The sequence below is a fragment of the Monodelphis domestica genome, chromosome 3 (genome assembly GCF_027887165.1).
Source record: "Monodelphis domestica isolate mMonDom1 chromosome 3, mMonDom1.pri, whole genome shotgun sequence".
Lineage (NCBI taxonomy): Eukaryota > Metazoa > Chordata > Mammalia > Didelphimorphia > Didelphidae > Monodelphis > Monodelphis domestica.
In genome coordinates, this window is record NC_077229.1 from 343,395,973 (window position 1) to 343,408,064 (window position 12,092).

Genomic DNA, 12,092 nt, shown 5'->3' on the forward strand with positions numbered 1-12,092 from the left:
GTCCTGGAGAAAAGGGTCTACTGTGATTGGTAGATGTGAAAATTTAGAGGAGGTGACATAAGAGAAAAAGTTCTTTAAATAGAGGAAACAAAGAATGAAGAAAGACTGTCAGTCACCCAGGCTTGGAGTGATCAGTCACTTGGAGCTGGAAGGAAGACAGACATTTGGACATTCATTCAGACACAGTTGGGCATGTGGACCTTTTGGTACTGTTTCAGAGGAGTGACTGACTGGAAGACAGACACCCAGACTTCTTTTTAGACTGTCACCATTGGTGAATGAAAGGCTGACTTAGTGATCCTGCTTTTAAAACTCTTCCCCTGTCTGGGGCTTAGAAATTCTAACTGATATAGTGACCTTGCCTTTCTGGACGTGTGAAGCCTACAGGTAAGGCCCACCTTCTTGATACTCTCTTTCCCTAGCTGGGGCTTAGAAATTCTGATATCAGAAGCCAGAGTTTCTCTCTCTCATTCCTTAATATCTTCCTTCTATTGTAAATACTATAAATAAACTATTATCATAAATTCATTTTGGGATTTAGAAATTAAATCCCTGGTGACCACCACCTAATAATATATTTCAGTCTCAACCACAATTTAAGTTAAACAGGAGGATGCACACAACAAAGGGAGAGAAAAGCACAGACAGCACTGGAATTTCCCCTAGTCTTGTCTCAGGCCATAATGCTCTTCAGCTGTCTCTTTGGAATCTTTGAATCCTCTCCTCTATACAATAACTAAGAGCAGCTCATTGGGTCATGTGCTTGGAGTCCCAAACTCCATTACTCCAGAGTCAGCTCCAAAGGGCAGAACCATGGCCTCTTGGTGTTGGGAGATGCCTGGGTGTTGCCACAACTGAGAAGGTGGAATGTGGATATGCAGAGGCTGCTTACAGGCACTCAAGGAGGAAATCCATCTCTCTGCCAATCTGAGGCTGCCTGGAGTCAATCCAGAAAGAATATAGTGAGATCCCCTTTGTGGTCATTCCTCCAACTTCCATTCATTGTTTAGGTCTCCAGGGGGGGAACATGCTATTTATTCTGAGAGGGATAGCCATGAGGACCTTGCAGGTTTCTAGGTCTGTTACTCATAAAGCACCACTCAGGGATTCCCCAATATTAATTGACCAGTAGACATCAATTTCCTCTTCTTAAAGAGATTTCATCAGAATGTATAATAGAAAACAGCCTCCTCAAATTAGGTCTTCCCTCTCCTCTTGCACACACAAGATCCTTAAGGAGAATAGGTTCAGACAATATATAACCATAGTAAGACACATATTTAGTGAACAGATGGAGCCAACGGGCACCATGAAATGCCTGGTCCTGGGAGTTACTTTGAGATACCTTTATGAAGATGAATACAGGTCATGGGGTGAGGATGGATGAGTTGCCCCACCACTGACCTGGGGTGTGAAGATTACTCAGCTGTTACAATGACTCCTGATCTGACTTGTCTTTGGTTGGATTAGAAGACTCAGATAACATCCCCCAAATCTCTCCAGGCTTTGTAATCTTTACAAGGTTCCTGCCTGAATACATTCAAGGTTCAATCACTTTGTTCCTCCTAAGGCTGATGCTATCAGCTCTGGTAGACACTGCTACTGACTCCAATAACTGATGAGATCTTTGATGGACATCAGGATGCCCTGAACTCATGTGGTTCCCTGAGTACTCACATCTCTGAACACCCATTCATATAAGTCCAGGAAATAAATGGAGACACCATATACTCAGAAACACATGGCAGTGAGGAGGGAGAATTTGCCTAACTTCCAACCCTTCCCACCTGGAAGTTCAAAGTCATTCTCCTTGCTCAAAGCCACTAGAAAGAGACTGAAATGTGAACCAACCAGCTGGCCTTTTTGTATACATATATTTTTTAAAGGGCAACAGCTCCTGAGCATGAGTCCTTTTGGCTTTGCAGAAAATGAGGTATCAACTTAGCATTACATATTACTACTGCTTGGCACATCAAGGCTAAAGATCAGCCCTGAAGTCCCATGTATCTAGCAGCAGGAAGAGAGTGTCTGTGCAGACTTGAAGTACTGGACCACTATGAGTAAATCCTCCAGTACAGTAAGAAAAACCTGTGCTTCTGTGTTTTTCTTGAGCTACTTAATTTTATTGTAGTTACTGAGTTATGAATTTGAGGAGGGGCAACAGGAGAGTGAGGTGAGAATTCACAGAAGGAAAGTTTGTTTTGTGCAAGGATTAGCATGGCTTGAGTTATTCCCCTCTCCTACTCTATACCACAACTCACATGGCAAATTTGGGGGGTCAAGGTGCCATGTAACAACACAGGAAAGATTGATGTAAATTTATTCCAGATGGATTGACCTGAAAACTCACTCTGGGTCTTCAGGCAAAGAGAATATAAAAATTACTCTATGGTCAGGTGGAGAGCCTCTGAGATTCCTAGAGATCTCCCCAGTAGTTTTGAATTCATCTAATATCTTTTTTGTTAAACTCAGCTCAATGGATGCAAGCGGTCTGGTTACCTCTAGGGTCTTCTTGGGTAATTAATGGATTTGGGGTTCTCTGTTGGTTTATTTATATTGTTCCTTTATGCATGAGATTGCTCAATAAAGTTCTCAAGATATTGGGGCCACCATAGCCTAAAGAGGTGGTCAGAGATCAGACTGAGACATGAGTCATTAGCATATAGTGTCCCGATAAAGAACCTTTTAATTTCTTCCATGTGTATTGACTCATATCTCTGTCAGAGATCACAGGAACATGACAGTCAGTGGCAAAAGGATTGCAAAAATGAGAGATCATTTAGAGTAAGTGTATCTACCTAAAGAAGATACCATTCACAAAAATGGAGTCATTCATAAAGTGAAAATGCTGAAATTTCTTTTTCTGATACCCGTTACCTTCTACCTCTCCCATACCCTCCTTTCTTCTGCATATGCTCATTGACTTCAGTGTGATCTTAACCTACTTTACCAATGTTTCAAGTTGACCCTGCATGTCCTGCTTTCATTTTCAGATTAGAGGGCCAAAATGGATATATTGGGAGTTTTAATTCCATTCAGAAGGTAGCAAATAGCAAGAAAATGAGGTTGTAGAGTAGATAGAATGGGAGGGTGGATCATGAAGAGAGTGAAGGAGAAAAATCCTCTCTGGAAAGGGGCAAGAAATGGGAAATTGAAAATGTAATACTACAGAAGAGGACAAGTTGAAGAGAAGAACAGGGACTACGAGATGAGAGAGGATAAAAAAAGAGATAAAAGCAATTCATAGTCAAAACTCCAAAAGGAAAGGGCCAACAAATAATGGCTAAGCAAATTGTGTACCTGAATCTAATGGAATATTACTGTGTTGGAAGAAATGATGTATGTGATGAATATAGAGAAGCATGGAAAGCTCTACATGAACTGATACAAAATGAAGTCAGCAGAGCCAAGAAAAACAATAAATATATATATATAGTAACTACAGCTCTGCAAATGGAAAGAACACAGACACAACAACAAATCAGATGTGTAACAAAATTATAAAGATCAAAAAGGATTGAAATGAGGAGAAAATACCCTTAACCCATCCCTTCATCAAGATGGGAAGTCAACAGTCATTACACACTGTACATGTTTTCAGACTTTTTCAATGCATTGATCAGTTGCACTGATTTTTTTGTTATTATGTGAACTGTTTGATCACATTGGTTGATGGGGCTATGACTGGGAAAGTAGACTCTATAGGATCACCCTAGTGCAAATATTGATAATATGGAAATGGGTCTTGATCAATGACATATGTTAAACCCAGTGGAATTGTGTGTTAAATACAGGAAGGGGGGGAGAACATGAGTCTTATAACCATGGAAAAATATTCTAAATCATCTAATTCAATAGAATTTTTAAAAAAGTGTTATCATGTGGGACAAGTGTCTGGGAGGAGGAGAGGGAGGAATGTATGGTTCACTGGTGCTGTAAGAAACAGAAGACATCAATAAAAGCATTTTAGTAATAGAAAAAAAAAACTAATGGTTTAAAGATTACTTTGAAGAGAGCAATTTCACTTAAATAATGAGGCCAGAAGTCAGATTACATAAAAATCACAAGAAAATGAGAAGACACAAAGTAGAGGCACCAATAGTAGAAGCCCTTATCAAGGAAACCACAAAACCAGATTTATAGGAAGATAGCGAGTGGATATAAACAGACCAAGTGAGGGGTTTTGAAGATGGGGAGTAATGGATATGTTTATAAACAGTATGGAAGCCAGTAGTAAATGGGAAGAGATTGAAGACAAGTGAAAAAGAGGGGACACTAGAGGGGGCCATCTGCTGAAGGAGATAGGATGGAATGGGATCACATATGCAGTTAAAAGACATTGTCTTGACTTCCGGTTAAGATGGCGGCTTAGAGAAAGCTGAAGTTCAGATCTCCGGAAAACCCTTCCCGACCGATCTCAAACTAGAAGCTCCTAAGGCGCCGAAATTCAAAACGATCAACAGCACAGACCCTGGGAACCCTCCTCCTGGACCTGGACCCGGTTCAAAAGGTACGGCTCCCCTTAAAAGCCAGAACCCGAGATCCCTTGGACCTCAGGGGTAGGAGCGCAGAGTCCAAGGCTCCCGGAAGCGGCAGCCGCGCCGGGCTCAGAGAGCAGGGTCTGAGGAACAACAACCCTCAGGGTCTTCTACCCAAGTCCCAGTCCGGGTGAAAGTTACTGCCTGGGGCTTCCGCTGCAAAGAGCCGGTCGGTCAAAGAGCCGGTCGGTCCGGGTGAAAGTTACTGCCTGGGGCCTCCGCTGCAAAGAGCCGCTCGGTCCGGGTGAAAGTTACTGCCTGGGGCCTCCGCTGCAGAGAGCTGGTCAAAACAACAGCAACCCTCAGGGCGGGCAAGACAGCCTCACGGGCTGGATCCTGCTATCCAAGTCTCAGTGAAAGTCTGTGCTCTCGGAGCTTGGGGAAGCGGCAGCCCATCCCCCCGCAGGCCGACGAAACAGCCTCACGGCCAGCGATTCTGAAGGCAACTTCCGGAAATCGAGCCAGGGGGAGAGTGTGGCCTCGTGGTCCGACCCTTCCATTCCAGTTCCAGTGAGGCATATTCAGTTTAACCCAGGGAAAGCTCATAGAACTATCTGCCCAGGACTAAAGCCCCTGAACACCAGAAAGAGACAAGAAAAACTAATCCTCCACATTCAGAAATGGCAAACTCCACAGAACCACAGAAGCCCCAAAATACCAAGAAAAATAAGAAGAAAGGGGCGACTTTGGACACATTCTATGGAGCCAAAATACAAAATACAGAGCAGACAGAAGATAATATAAAAGAAAATGCTCCAAAACCTTCCAAAGGAAATGGAAACTCTCCACAAACCTATGAAGAATTTGAATCAGAAATGACCAAAAAGATGGAAGCCTTCTGGGAGGAAAAGTTGGAAATAATGCAAAAGAAATTCACGCATCTACAAAACCAGTTTGACCAAACTGTAAAAGAAAACCAGGCTTTAAAGGCCAGAATCAGGCAGCTGGAAGACAATGATCGTGTAAAAGAGCAAGAAGCAATAAAGCAAAGCCAAAATACCAAGAAATTAGAAGAGAACATAAAATATCTCACCGACAAGGTGATAGATCTGGAAAATAGGGGGAGAAGGGATAATTTAAGAATAATTGGACTCCCAGATAAGCCAGAAATAAACACCAAACTGGACATGGTGATACAAGATATAATCAAAGAAAATTGCCCAGAGATTCTAGAACAAGGGGGCAATACATCCACTGACAGAGCTCACAGAACACCTTCTACATTAAACCCCCAAAAGACAACTCCCAGGAATGTAATTGCCAAATTCCAAAGCTATCAAACAAAAGAAAAAATCCTACAGGAAGCCAGAAAAAGACAATTTAGATATAAAGGAATGCCAATCAGGGTCACCCAAGACCTTGCAAGTTCTACGCTGAATGATCGTAAGGCATGGAGCATGATCTTCAGAAAGGCAAGAGAGCTGGGTCTCCAACCAAGAATCAGCTACCCAGCAAAACTGACTATATACTTCCAAGGGAAAGTATGGGCATTCAACAAAATAGAAGACTTCCAACTTTTTGCAAAGAAAAGACCAGAGCTCTGTGGAAAGTTTGATACCGAAAATCAAAGAGCAAGGAATACCTGAAAAGGTAAATATTAAGGAAAGGGGAAAAATGTTATCTTCTTTTACTCAAACTCTCTTCTATAAGGACTACATTTATATCAACCTATGTATACTAATATGTGGGGAAAATGTAATGTATAAATAGGGGGTAAAGAAAGACCAAATAGAATAATGGTTCTCACACAAAGATTCACAGGGGAAGGGGAGGGGAAGAAAACTCCTATAAGAAGGAGAGGAAGAGAGGGGGGGGGTTTACTTAAACCTCAATCTCAGGGAAATCAACTCTGAGAGGGAAAAACATCCAGATCCATTGGGATCTTGAATTCTATCTTACCCAACAAGGGTAAGGAGAAGGGAAAACCAAGGGGGGGAGGGGGAGAGGGAGAACAAAAAGGGAGGGAAAGAGAGGGGGGAGGGGGAGGGAACAAAAAGGGAGGGACTAAAAAGGGAAACATCAAGGGAGGGGACAAGGGGGACTGATTCAAAGTAAATCACTGGACTAAAAGGTAGAGCCGAAGAAGAAAAGGTTAGAATTAGGGAAGGCAATCAAAATGCCAGGGAGTACACAAATGACAATCATAACTTTGAACGTGAATGGGATGAACTCACCCATAAAACGTAGACGAATAGCAGAATGGATTAGAATCCAAAACCCTACCATATGTTGTCTTCAAGAAACACACATGAGGCGGGTTGACACCCACAAGGTCAGAATTAAAGGATGGAGTAAGACCTTCTGGGCCTCAACTGATAGAAAGAAGGCAGGAGTGGTAATCATGATATCTGATAAAGCCAATGCAAAAATAGACCTGATCAAAAGGGATAGGGAAGGTAATTATATTTTGTTAAAAGGGACTCTAGACAATGAGGAAATATCATTAATCAACATGTATGCACCAAATAATATAGCACCCAAATTTCTAATGGAGAAACTAGGAGAATTGAAGGAAGAAATAGACAATAAAACCATACTAGTGGGAGACTTAAACCAACCATTATCAAATTTAGATAAATCAAATCAAAAAATAAATAAGAAAGAGGTAAAAGAAGTGAATGAAATCTTAGAAAAATTAGAATTAATAGACATATGGAGAAAAATAAATAGGGATAAAAAGGAATACACCTTCTTCTCAGCACCACATGGCACATTCACAAAAATTGACCATACATTAGGTCACAGAAATATAGCACACAAATGCAAAAAAGCAGAAATAATGAATGCAGCCTTCTCAGATCACAAGGCAATAAAAATAATGATTAGTAATGGTACATGGAAAACCAAATCTAAAACCAATTGGAAATTAAACAATATGATACTCCAAAACCGTTTAGTTAAAGAAGAAATCATAGAAACAATTAATAATTTCATCAAGGAAAATGACAATGGCGAAACATCCTTTCAAACCTTTTGGGATGCAGCCAAAGCGGTAATCAGAGGCAAATTCATATCCCTGAAAGCTCATATTAACAAACAAGGGAGAGCAGAGATCAATCAATTGGAAATGCAATTGAAAAAACTCGAAAGCGATCAAATTAAAAACCCCCAGCAGAAAACCAAATTAGAAATCCTAAAAATTAAGGGAGAAATTAATAAAATCGAAAGTGATAGAACTATTGATTTAATAAATAAGACAAGAAGCTGGTACTTTGAAAAAACAAACAAAATAGACAAAGTACTGGTCAATCTAATTAAAAAAAGGAAGGAAGAAAAGCAAATTCACAGCATTAAAGATGAAAAGGGGGACAGCACCTCCAATGAGGAGGAAATTAAGGCAATCATTAGAAATTACTTTGCCCAATTATATGGCAATAAATACACCAATTTAGGAGAAATGGATGAATATATACAAAAATACAAACTGCCTAGACTAACAGAAGAGGAAATAGAATTCTTAAATAATCCCATATCAGAAATTGAAATCCATCAAGCCATCAAAGAACTTCCTAAGAAAAAATCCCCAGGGCCTGATGGATTCACCTGTGAATTCTATCAAACATTCAGAGAACAGTTGACCCCAATACTATACAAACTATTTGACATAATAAGCAAAGAGGGAGTTCTACCAAACTCCTTTTACGACACAAACATGGTACTGATTCCAAAACCAGGCAGGTCAAAAACAGAGAAAGAAAACTATAGACCAATCTCCCTAATGAATATAGATGCAAAAATTTTAAATAGGATACTAGCAAAAAGACTCCAGCAAGTGATCAGAAGGATCATTCACCATGATCAAGTAGGATTCATACCAGGGATGCAGGGCTGGTTCAACATTAGGAAAACCATCCACATAATTGACCACATCAACAAGCAAACTAGCAAGAACCACATGATTATCTCAATAGATGCAGAAAAAGCCTTTGATAAAATACAACACCCATTCCTATTAAAAACACTAGAAAGCATAGGAATAGAAGGGTCATTCCTAAAAATAATAAACAGTATATATCTAAAACCAACAGCTAATATCATCTGCAATGGGGATAAACTAGATGCATTCCCAATAAGATCAGGAGTGAAACAAGGATGCCCATTATCACCTCTACTATTTGACATTGTACTAGAAACACTAGCAGTAGCAATTAGAGAAGATAAAGAAATTGAAGGTATCAGAATAGGCAAGGAGGAGACCAAGTTATCACTCTTTGCGGATGACATGATGGTCTACTTAAAGAATCCTAGAGATTCAACCAAAAAGCTAATTGAAATAATCAACAACTTTAGCAAAGTTGCAGGATACAAAATAAACCCACATAAATCATCAGCTTTTCTATATATCTCCAACACAGCTCAGCAGCAAGAACTAGAAAGAGAAATCCCATTCAAAATCACCTTAGACAAAATAAAATACCTAGGAATCTATCTCCCAAGACAAACACAGGAACTATATGAACACAACTACAAAACACTCGCCACACAACTAAAACTAGACTTGAACAATTGGAAAAACATTAACTGCTCATGGATAGGACGAGCCAATATAATAAAAATGACCATCCTACCCAAACTTATTTATCTATTTAGTGCCATACCCATTGAACTACCAAAATACTTCTTCACTGATTTAGAAAAAACCATAACAAAGTTCATTTGGAAGAACAAAAGATCAAGGATATCCAGGGAATTAATGAAAAAAAACACATATGATGGGGGCCTTGCAGTCCCTGACCTAAAACTATATTACAAAGCAGCAGTCATCAAAACAATTTGGTACTGGCTAAGAAACAGAAAGGAAGATCAGTGGAATAGACTGGGGGAAAACGACCTCAGCAAGACAGTATACGATAAACCCAAAGATCCCAGCTTTTGGGACAAAAATCCACTATTCGATAAAAACTGCTGGGAAAATTGGAAGACAGTGTGGGAGAGACTAGGAATAGATCAACACCTCACACCCTACACCAAGATAAATTCAAAATGGGTGAGTGACTTAAACATAAAGAAGGAAACCATAAGTAAATTGGGTAAACACAGAATAGTATACATGTCAGACCTTTGGGAGGGGAAAGGCTTTAAAACCAAGCAAGATATAGAAAGAATCACAAAATGTAAAATAAATAATTTTGACTACATTAAACTAAAAAGCTTTTGTACAAACAAAACCAATATAACTAAAATCAGAAGGGAAACAACAAATTGGGAAAAAATCTTCATAGAAACCTCTGACAAAGGTTTAATTACTCATATTTATAATGAGCTAAATCAATTGTACAAAAAATCAAGCCATTCTCCAATTGATAAATGGGCAAGGGAAATGGATAGGCAGTTCTCAGATAAAGAAATCAAAACTATTAACAAGCACATGAAGAAGTGTTCTACATCTCTTATAATCAGAGAGATGCAAATCAAAACAACTCTGAGGTATCACCTCACACCTAGCAGATTGGCTAACATAACAGCAAAGGAAAGTAATGAATGCTGGAGGGGATGTGGCAAAGTAGGGACATTAATTCATTGCTGGTGGAGTTGTGAACTGATCCAACCATTTTGGAGGGCAATTTGGAACTATGCCCAAAGGGCGACAAAAGAATATCTACCCTTTGACCCAGCCATAGCACTGCTGGGTCTGTACCCCAAAGAGATAATGGACACAAAGACTTGTACAAAAATATTCATAGCTGCGCTCTTTGTGGTGGCCCAAAACTGGAAAACGAGGGGATGCCCATCAATTGGGGAATGGCTGAACAAACTGTGGTATATGTTGGTGATGGAATACTATTGTGCTCAAAGGAATAATAAAGTGGAGAAGTTCCATGGAGACTGGAACAACCTCCAGGAAGTGATGCAGAGCGAGAGGAGCAGAACCAGGAGAACATTGTACACAGAGACTAATACACTGTGGTATAATCGAACGTAATGGACTTCTCCATTAGGGGCGGTGTAATGTCCCTGAACAACTTTCAGGGATCCAGGAGAAAAAAAAACACCATTCATAAGCAAAGGATAAACTATGGGAGTGGAAACACCGAGAAAAAGCAACTGCCTGAATACAGAGGTTGAGGGGACATGACAGAGGATAGACTTTAAATGAACACTCTAATGCAAATACTATCAACAAAGCAATGGGTTCAAATCAAGAAAACATCTAATGCCCAGTGGACTTACGCGTCGGCTATGGGGGGTGGGGGGAGGAAAAGAAAATGATCTATGTCTTTAACGAATATTGCTTGGAAATGATCAAATAAAATATATTAAAAAAAAAAAAGAAATTCAAAAAAAAAAAAGACATTGTCTTGGTAAGAAGAAAGGCCATCTCATGGGAGACAGTGCTGAAGATGGAGATATTAGCAAAAGGTATCCAGGAGATATGAATTGAATAGACAGGGATCAGAAAAAGCACTCAAAATGGCCTCATTTTTTAAACTGACATTTGAGGCAAAGTTCTTAGCTGAGAGGGTGCGGGCATGAGGAGGCAAGGCATGGGGATATTGAGAAGAAAGTTTAGAACAGCAACAATTGTCAATGAGATTTTAAGTTGTTTAAAGAAGAATGGAGATTCAGTGCAGATTAAAGAACATTTCATAGTGGACCTAGCAAGCACAGTTTCATGATTTTATCCAGCTCCACTGAGTAGCATGTTTGTAGGAGTGAACGGGGGAGTAATCTAAGGCTGGGGGTTTTTCAAGCTGTGTTTAGAAATGAGATAAAGGGACAAAGCCATCAAGGACAAGGCCAACTAGTTGAACTAGTTCACAAAGGGGTAGAGATAAGAAAAGGAGAAGAGTATAGCAACTACAGTGATGGCAACCTTGGAGAGAACAGTTATACAGTTGGGGGATCACTAACCATTTCTTCAGGAACTCAGTCTGGAGTTTTCCCCAGAAAATCAGCCTTCTAGACTTTAAATTATTGATTTCTCAATAATCAACATATTAATTATTCTCATTTAATACATCCTTCTCTTGGAAAGAGATGAAAAAAAAGTTCATGCTTCTTTAATCACTGGTGCAGTTTCCCTAGCCCTCAGACTCCTGGAGATGTCACTGGAAAGCATTCTCTTGATATTGGGATAATAATAGAAGACCTCAGAATGTATTGAGCTCAAAGGTTTCAGAAGAGGTCTTTTCCCTCTCATCTTAGGTCCCTTAGCTTATCCCTGGACACCTCACTTTCAGGACTGACCTGGAAAATATATACAGACCAGGACCAGGGACATGCATGTGAATGAACAATCAGCCCTTAACTAACCAAGAAGATGGACATCCCAGAGACCTTGGATAACCACTACATCTGGGGCTGGTTGGAACCAGAGAAAGTTTTTGTCTCAGCTCTTCATGTGAGCTTGTCACAGTGCAGCTGAGTTCCACTGTTGTACCACAGCAGGCAGTAATAGTCAGTCTCATCCTCAGGCTGTGCCCCTTTGATGATGAGGGCAACTTTGTCTCCAAGGATGGACCCTGAGAACTAGGCAGGAATGCCTGATACAAGATGGTCAGTATCATAGATGAGCTTCCTGGGAGGCTGGCCATGATGCAGTTGGAACCAGTA